The sequence below is a fragment of the Phocoena sinus genome, chromosome 7 (genome assembly GCF_008692025.1).
Source record: "Phocoena sinus isolate mPhoSin1 chromosome 7, mPhoSin1.pri, whole genome shotgun sequence".
NCBI lineage: Eukaryota > Metazoa > Chordata > Mammalia > Artiodactyla > Phocoenidae > Phocoena > Phocoena sinus.
In genome coordinates, this window is record NC_045769.1 from 65,255,015 (window position 1) to 65,265,082 (window position 10,068).

Below are 10,068 nucleotides of genomic sequence, written 5' to 3' on the forward strand. Positions count from 1 at the left end.
AGCTTATGTAGCTCAATATTTAAAAAACAAACAACCCAATTAACAAATGGGCAGAAGACCTAAACAGACATTTCTCCAAAGAAGACATACAGATGGCCAAGAAGCACATGAAAAGCTGCTCAACATCACTAATTATTAGAGAAATGCAAATCAAAACTGCAATGAGGTATCGCCTCACACCAGTTAGAATGGCCATCATCAGAAAATCTACAAACAACAAATGCTGATAATTTTCCTTTCAAATCTGGACTTCCTCACTCCCTCAAAATTCCAAGTTGATTCAACTAACATGTATTTTGTACCTACTATGTGCTAGACATTGTGGTGGGGAGGCATCAATGGACAAGAGGCAGCCTGTTTAGAACTTGGATATTTAATAGACATGAGGGACCATGAGATCTGACCCCATCCTTAAATACCTGTAGATTAAATGTCTTGGTTGAATGCATGTGTAGGAGTCAGAGACTTTTGAACCTGTGAAGGTGGGTGAATCAATTTCTTATCTTTATTTCCAGATGTTGAACTTCACTGCTTCAAAAAGACTTGAACCTCTGATGAAAGAACCAGAAGGATGCTTGTGAAATAGCAGGGGTTTCGCTTGCCTTGGCTCGTTACAAATCTATGAAGTACTGGTTCACTGCCTTGGGTAACCATACAAGATCTCTTTCAAACATCTCTCCTTTCTGTTGCTTCTACTTCCCCTTAAACATCTGGTGGACGATGGAAAAAACACCTTGATTTATAGTATCACAAAACAACACCATAAGAATGGGTAAAATTAAATAAATACATACACAGAGAAAAGGTAAATGTGAATCCACTGACTTGAAATGCATTCTTTTTTCTTTCCAAAACGCTTAAGAAATTTTACGGAAAACAATAAAATACAGAAACACCAGATTCTCATCTTAAAGTAGAACAGCATCTTCCGCAACTTTCCTAGTCCTCCACCATTCTTATTACTATTAAAAAACAAAACCAAGTTCCAGATCCAAAATAATTAACGAACCTGCTGGTAAACAGTTTTCTCATGGTTCTAGCTTCCACCTTTTCAAGAATGAGTAGCAATTTTTATTAGCTTTGCACCTTTTCAAGAATGAGTAGCAATTTTTATTTGATTAATATCTGTGAGAACTGGACTTAACTTTCTTCATATTAATTTAAAAAACAAAACAAAACCACACGCACCCTAATCAAACCCAGAGAAAATACACATTTGTTCATTAAAGCTCACCTGCCTTAGATAATTTTTTCTTTTCACATGTTGGCATAGTAAGCCACTGTTTGATCCATGCGCAAAAGCTGTACGAAATGACCAGACCTGTCAATTCCCTAGGGAAACCTCACGGCAAAAGCAGAAGCCTTCCTCTACAAAAGAAAAACAAAGCAGAGGCATGGGGACTGTGGAGACAGCTCAGATGAATAAGCATCACAAGGATGAAGAAGACAATTTTTGTACAAACATATGCAAGATAAAGTTTAAAAAGGAGCATTGAGCATCCATGTTTCCTGCAGAAATAATGATCATGTCAGATAAAAGGACTCGTGAAACAAGTTCTGCTTAGCTCTTAATTCACAGAATCTTGTTAGTTCTCTCCTACATATACCCGTGGTTTCAGAGCTCTTCCTTCCTCCTGTTCACTGACCTGGATCCCAGGCCTGCCCAACAATCTCTGTAGAAGACAGTGGTAGTGTGTTTGGGTCCTTCTTTGGAAAGCTGTCACCTCTCCTTCACCTGAACACTGGGACTAACTCCAAATTCCAGGCAGTCACTCCATGCTTTTGAGCTGTAGCAGAATAAACATTTTAGAGTAGAGATTTCTTTAAGGCTACAAACTTTACAAGTTGGTCCCATTAACAAGGACCTAGGGGCAGGAGTTTTTTAAACAGCATGAATCAAACACTTGCACGTTTCAACAGAATACAATTTACATTCATCTCTAAATCTGAGATTAAGAAACTATTAGCTGGTTTCAATACTGGTTTGAAGTTTGAATAATTTTACTGTGCAGACATGATTCTGTTTAAATATGAAACATCAAATCTTTTCCTGACTATCAAGACAGAAACAGAGAAAGCAGGAACAACAGGCAGGAGAAGAAACAGTCCAGTTAACAGACTTGTGACTTCTATGCCATCTGTAACAAGGGGAGGGACTTCGGCATGGGTTTCAAAATTGCCTGGGAGCTGTCGCCTAAAGTCACCTCTGCTTGGCACAAACCATGTTTTCTACACAAGGTGTCTGATTCCTACAAAGGCAAAAGAAACCCAGAAAGCAAAACAGAAGGAACTGGGGTGGTCTCCCGTTGTCTGATAAAAGGGCTAATATTACACTCATTTAACAAGTTATAGTGGATATTCTGTAGCACTAAAGGAACTGTCGTTTTACTTTGTACTACCGAGTCCTTGCCACGCAGAAGAGCTCTTCCTGAGAAATAAAGAACTTCAATCCTGGTTACCCTCAGAGGACACCTTGAGCCTGGGTAAGGTCCTCAAGATGAAGATTTCCTGCTAGCAGGAAGGTATTTTCTACTAACTTTTTTTTTTTTTTTTTTTGGTACGTGGGCCTCTCACAGTTGTGGCCTCTCCTGTTGCGGAGCACAGGCTCCAGACACACAGGCTCAGCGGCCATGGCTCACGGGCCCAGCCGCTCCACGGCATGTGGGATCTTCCCGGACTGGGGCATGAACCTGTGTCCCCTGCATCAGCAGGCGGACCCTCAACCACTACGCCACCAGGGAAGCCCTCTGCTAACTTTTAGGCTTACTGCACAACAGTTGAAACAACAGGCAAGTTGGCTATCTCAGTAAATCTCAATGTCACTTGCCCATATGTGCTCAGCTAATTATTCAGTCACTGTTTTCTAAATTAACATTAAACAACTCAACTTGCTTTTTTTTAACTACAGAATTTATATGCTGGGCTTAGCTGATACAGCACTGCCCCAGGATTACCCGAGGGATGCTTCTCCCAGAGCCCGTTCGCACATGGTTTACCTCACAATCTTTTAAACTATCACTCAAGGTTAATTAAGCTGTAAACATTACTGAATAGCTGGGCTTATCAATTTTGGAAGGGAAACCAAGGAGTGATGGTAGCACAAGGCAAAAAAGCCTCGAAGGAAAAACCTTTTCTTTGTATTTTTCGTTGCATTTTCAGAGGCAAAGAGGGGAGCCACAATGCTACTGGCTATTTAATCAATATAGCTACACTGAATTGACAACTGATATACAGGTTTCAGAGCCTCTGTTAAATTCCCCAGCATAGGCTTAAACCACTGCCTTCTTCCTCCTTCCCCCCAATGATAGTCACCACTGTAAACAGAGCTCACGTCTACAGATGAAGCTGTGGCTCGACTGCCAGGGTACCCGTAGTAGGAGAGCATCCTACTTTCTTAATGCACCTTTTTCAACTCAAGTATCTGAATGATTTAGACAATGTGACAGATGACTCAGAAGTCATGCTTACACATTTAGCTTCTATACTTGACTTTGCAGAATGTACTCCGTATTCCTTTAATAAGCCCCCTAGAAAACTGCTTTTCCCTTGAGACAAGTTTCCTTGGCAAAAAGTTGAATTCAAGAAATGGCTACCCCAAATGAGAGTCCCAGCCCAAATCACAGGTGGAGATATTACACCCATTTCAAAACTTTCAAGTCCCTATACTGTACAAGCAGGCTCATGACTGAACACATAAGCCTTCTAAATTTGACAACTTTACTGTAGAAACTGGCTTCTAGAGTTCCATCTCTTCTTCTGTGCAAGCAGCTGTCTCCAAACTATTGTAAACAGGCAACCCTGTCTGCGAGGTTCTAAGAACAGTTCAGTTCTTTGAGGGAAGACAGTGCCAGCAGCTGCACACTTACTTTGGCTCTCTCCTGCATAGTTCTTAGCATTAGATGACGGCTTTATCAGAAAGGAGTTCAGGGAGAGGCTTCCAGAGCACAAGCTCCCTGAAGGACGGCTCATGGACTCAATCATTTTCTTGGTAAAGACTTCATCAAATTCCCTCTTCAAACCTGTTTTCATGGTATCAGGAAGGACAAGCCTGGGAAGACGGTTAATATTTCTGTCAGCTTCAAGTTCATCTTCATCAGTTATTCTGTCCTCAATTTCCCGAAGCCTCCTTCGGGCAACTTCACACTGTGGTTCTCCTGTTGTCTGACTGATCTCTTCACAAATAACAACTAACATGCCAGGTGCAGAAAGGCCACTAGTGCACGGATTTACTCCATGACCCTCTATATCCTGATGTGCACAAAGAATCCAGTCATTAGGACCAGCACAGAGCTCTGCTTCAGTTATAGCCTCTTCTTTCTTACTGGACAATCCTCCTCTCGCTTGTGTTTCTTTCTACGGTGAACTGCGGTGAACTGAAACACATCGGCGCGCCGCGCTCCCGCCCGGGCTGCTTGGGGGCCCCGACTGCTGGGCCAGCCCGGCGCGTCCGGCCCCAGCTGGAAGGCCCGGCTTACGAAAGCCGGCGGCGGCTGCAGGAAGTCCGAGCCGCCGCCCAGGGGGGAGGCGACTGAAGAGCCCGCAGAGCGCCGCCGTGGCGGGGGAGACTAGGAGGCTGCGCCCGCGGCCCCCCTGAAATGCATTCTTCCCAGAAACACACCTTCAACCTGTCATTGTATTTCTAAGTTTGATAAATGCGCTCCTTTTAAAATTTACATATGCTGCTTCCCCAAGGCAGGAGGACCTGATAATGACAGTAGCAACAATGTTCTGAGGAAGTGGTGCTTTGTATCAATCCAGAACTATCGTTTGGAAATCTATCTTTTGCTGCAGAAGAAAAAACTGCTACTGAACTTTTAACCGGAACTTTCTTTTTATTACAGAGAGGGTGCTAAACGATCACTAGATGACCACTGTTTTACGATTTTACGTTATTTTCGATGACTTTTTCATTTGGAAAAGTTATCTAGAGCCTTGGAACAATGTTGCCGAGGAATGCACCACCAACCCGAGGCTGTTCTCAGGGAACTCAAGGTCAAATAGGCACACATAATATTGGATTATGAAGCACCCTGCTGCACTCCAGGTTCAAATATGTGCATCCTATGTCCTGTCTCCAGTGCATGGAATGAACTCTTTAGACAGCGTTTATACAGTTAAAGACACTGTATCATGAATGCCAGAGACGACGGTGACACCTTTTTTGTTCCTTTTGTAGAATGTTAAATGATCATCGTGTGGAATTTATTAAGCATCCCAATTTACAGATGATAAGAAATAAGAGTTATACTTATTAGGTAGCTTAAGAAACTACTGGAGAAGCCAAAGGCGCAAGTCTGCTAGTAGAAGATAATTTCCAAATGTCTGAAAAGGAAGATGACAAGAACTGAAAAAAATTCAGCATTTCATTTTAATCTCAGAAAAAAAGGGTGACTGTGGTGGTGTGGGCCTGATTTTTAGCAGGAGCATCTTGTCCTGTTAATGCACAGCAACGTCCTGATTACCTCGTTGTTCATCATATCGCAGGGTAGCAGGTTGGCCTGATGATTGCAGAGGACAAGTGCCGCCGTGATAGCCAGCTTCCTGCATTCATCACGATTCTCGTTCCCATACCCAGGGTCCGTATCCTCTCAGTGACTCACAAAAGTGCCACTGTCATCATAATGCCAGGCATGTTAATATTGTAAATTGTGACCTCTAGTCCAAAAATAGTTATCTTCATTTATTATCAAAAGGGGATCTTTTACTTTCAACAGAAGCTTAAACAAGTATAAGTCTCCCCACTCTGGTCTAAGACTATCACATAGCAAAAACAAATCTTTATGGCTATTACTTTTGTGTTTAGTTTTTCATGTGACATAAACTAAGTATGGCTGTATCCTTAAATGAACTCTCAAGTCCTTCTCTAATGACCTTCTTGGCTATTAATTAGACTTTCAAACTAGTACTTGAGTTCAGAGTCCAGTGATGAGAGAAAAAGTTGAGCTCAATAAATCCAAGAGCACAGTCATGTATTTTTCATACTGTGCTTTCCCAGGAGTGGTTCACCCTCAAAATGGTGCCTCAGCTGTAATAACACCCTAATAGCCCTAGATGGACACAAAATCAATGCAAATCTCTAGACATTTTGAGCTCTCCCATTATAACAGGATATGCATTTTGCAGGATAACAGAGTAGCTTATTACAGATGGGGCTGCCGTTGTCCTGAGGATGCTGGCATGCCTCAGTTTCCCCCACGTGGTTGCTCCTTGCTTTCTGGCAGCTTGTGGAGAAAAGCCAGCAGCTCCAGATAGCACAGTGGAAAAAAACCACCACTGTGTTCCTGGGGTTCAGCCTTGACTCTGCCAACTACTGGCTTGCTCCAAACAGCCAGCTCTCAGTAGGGGCTTCTTTGACCTCTATTTTCTCCTTTTTTTCCTTTCCGTGATACGTTATGGATACTTCTATTTTCACATTTACACTGCATTAGAAAAATAGATGTCTATCCTTCAGTAAGATTTCCCTGTGTGCCAAGCTAAGTGATTTACGTACAAATTTACGTATTATAACCTCATGCAAGTTAGTAATACTATCCTCATATTCCAGTTTTACACAAAGCACTAGGCTGTGTGCTGGGCGTTCTTCCCTCCCTGTATATTCCCAGTACAAGGCTGTACTTTATAAATGAGGAAACCGAGGAAACTGAAACGCAGGGAAGTTAAGGTCACTCAGCTAGTAAGTAGACGACCTATGATTTGAACTTATATCCAAAGCCCATACTCTTAGCCATGGTCATCTGCTGCTGCTCTTAGAGGCTTACATATCTGTCTTTTGCTACTAGTCTGCTGGCACCTTGAGAATAGGGACAACATTTTAGTCAACTGTTCTCTCCTTTGTGTCTTGCACAATGTTGGAATTTAGCAATTCTTGCGCTCATCTTTACAAAAAAGCTATTATTTGCTCTGCCTAAAGCAAAGGCCCAGCCCCCAGAGCCAGTTGGCCATTCAGGAAACATTTTTGGAGGGCTTCTTTTCTGGAGGAAAGGTGCTGCAAGGCTGAGAACCTACCACACCTAACGCTTCTCTCTGTACAGAGTACCCACAAGTGCACTGGGCCCAGGTGGACATGTTTGTCTCAGGTAACACAGTTCTCCTGGACCACAGCTGACTGGGTCAGAGATCTGGGCCGGGGCATCTTTAGACCGGCCTGTGGCGTCTGAGCTAAGTTGCTGTGACAGCTGCCTAATGATGAAACGAATCAAATCCTCTCCCGAAGAGGTTAGATGTGAGACACACAAAGAAGGCACTAATGCCAAGAGACACACAGAAAGAAGTCCACTATACAGAGGTTAGGAGATGACAGAAGACCTGACGGAGCTGGAGTTTGGGGAGAGGGCAGAGCAGTGCTGGGGGACAGGAACAGAGGCAGCAAAGGCACCCAGGGGACTGGAGTCACTGCTTGGCTCACCAGAGCTGCTGGTGTGTCCCCAACAATGAGCCTGCTCTCCAGGGAGCACTAGGCCGCAGGCTGCTGAGCCCGCCTCCCCAGCTTCCTTCCTTCCTTTGTATCCCTATCACTGAGATCATCTCAGAATGTCTCAGAGCCAGTTGCTGAGGCACGGAGGGGTGGGGCCCAGGCTAAAAAAAAAAATGATGAAAACACACGATCCCAATCTTTAAGGAGCTGTAATTTAATGAGGCAGATAGAGATGTTCATAGGTGACTATAATCCAAGACTAGATATGCTTGGATGGACTGGACTATACATCAAAGGGCTCTCTAAAAGGGGCTCCCGGGACATCGCTACACGCTCTCATGACAGGCCTATTTGACAGAGCTGGGAATGGAGGGAATGGGTGGAAACTGGGAAGACGAAGAAAGCAAAAACCCATTATAATTCTGCTCCTATTTGAATTCATATACTTCAGTAATTGCCTGCAGTGCTGAAAGACAGCCTAATCTTTCTGTTAATGTTATCTTTAATAAAAACTCTCTCTTAGTATATTCTGAGTGAGTTTGGTGTTCATTAGGGTGAGGGACAAATAGCAGATGAGTTACAGCACTGCATCATGAAGACGGAACCTGCCATGACTTGTTCAAGCCTGAGCTGGGGCATTTACTCCTCCCCTTCATCTGGGGGGACGGAAATCACAGCTTGAATTACAAGCTGGCTTTATAAGGTGCACCCTGGATATCCCGGTCCTGGACCTGCCCCACAGTTACAAAGTGAATAGGGAATCAAATCAAGTCAACCACAGGCTGACCTTTGTATGTTCAAGGCCTGGGTAAGAAAGGGGACCCCTCTCTTTTTGTTCAGATTGCGATCAGTCCAGTTCTAAGATTACGATGGAGAAGGCCACATCCTTCCCGAAACTTAACTGGTCATTCTTTTCTAAGCCTGTGACCTAGCTGCCTATACAGTCAGAAATTTGAGGTTGCTGAAGGGCAGCTCTGAGAAATAGTGGATCTTGCTTCTCTAGTCTCCTGCGGTCATGGGGGTCGCAGAGTTGGCTTATGTTGTCTGGATGGGTACGCTAGGACGCTATTACACACAGCCCATTGCTACACTGAACTGAACGGCCACGAGAGCAAATATGTCCCTCAACCTAACAACAGCTCACATTTTGTGAATGCTAATGGAGTGTCAGGCCCCTTGAAGCCATGTCTTCTTCCTTACCACTTCCTCTGAGGGAGTGGACAACAATAACTATTATTAGTCTGACACTGTAGATGAGGAGAGGGATACTTAAGAAAATAAGTAACTTGACCCAAATAACATGGCCGGTTAGTGGTGAAGACATGGGATTTGAACCCACTCTTTTGGACTTGAGAAGTCCCTCTGTTTATTACCCCAATACACTGCTTTCCAAACATCTCAAGGAAGGATTATACTCTCTTACAAAGAGAATGGAGTGAAAGCAGTGAGTGTCCAGCTTCTGCAATAACGCCAGTAAACTGGTCAGTCCTTGTGGATGATTTCTACTCAAGCACCAAGATTTTCTTAGATATCTACATGGTTTCTTTCTCTTCCCACCTCTGGAATTCTCTTGTAGTGATTTTTTTTTTTTTTTTCCATCTTTGCAGAGGTTCTCTGGTGGAAACACATCAGCAGAGAGCAGTGATGTGAAATAATTTCTTCCACTGCCCAAGATTAGCTATTCACTAGTTTAGTCCACAAGTAAAGCAGTGCATATTTTAAATGCCATCCCCTGAGTAACCAGAGTCTGCAGCTTCATCCCGCTGGGCCAAAATTAATTAGAGGTGAATATCATAATAGAGCAGTATTGATCGCAGCATATCACTAAGAAGTGTTGGTCTGTGTTAATTAACATGATTCACCATCAACACTCAGTATATTTATATACAATCAACACAGGTATTTGTCTACATAGACCAATAGATTTTTTAGTGGTGGCAGAACTCACCTCAGAAATGATCCACAGATTCAAATGCTTGTCCCTTCTGCCTCTACCCAAACCCTGCCCACCACACACACACAGTGGGGTGGCCTAATTGTCTCCATATTGGCTATTTCAAAGCACATTGTATAGCATTTGGAACATATGAATATTTGGAAGCCGAGAAATAGAAAATGTTGGCATAAATGAAGCAGCACCCTGGGGAACCGACTAGAGAAGGATTCCTAGGCAAGTTCAACCTGCCTATAATCTCCCTTTCTCCAAAAGAATCTGAGTATTTCTCTTTTATTTTCATGTAAGCTAATATGCTACACTGCCTGCCGTTTCAACAATTAGAAATTCAATAAAAAATAAACAGCCTCTTTTAAAAGACAAATATCTCCTCGAAAGTTAGGGGGCTATCGGTCAATCAAATTTGTCCAAATTTCTTTTAACCTATTTATTTCAGACAAACTGCATTTAAGAATATGGATAACGGCTCGGTGCTCTGTGACCACCTGGAGGGTTGGGATAGGGAGGGAGACGCAAGAGGGAAGAGATATGGGAACATATGTATATGTATAACTGATTCACTTTGTTATAAAGCAGAAACTAACACACCATTGTAAAGCAATTATACCCCAGTAAAGATGTTAAAAAAAAAAAAAAAAAAAGAATGTGAGTTTTGCCTGAGTGTTGGGGAGGGAGGCAGTACGTCTTTTGGCCCAGGAGG

General features: G+C 43.0%; 1 pseudogene; it reads right to left on the minus strand.

Moving 5' to 3' along the window:
* Nucleotides 1–3,736: 3,736 nt before the first annotated feature.
* On the minus strand, nt 3,737–5,547 carry LOC116756366 (annotated as a pseudogene).
* Between the last annotated feature and the right edge of the window lie 4,521 nt (nt 5,548–10,068).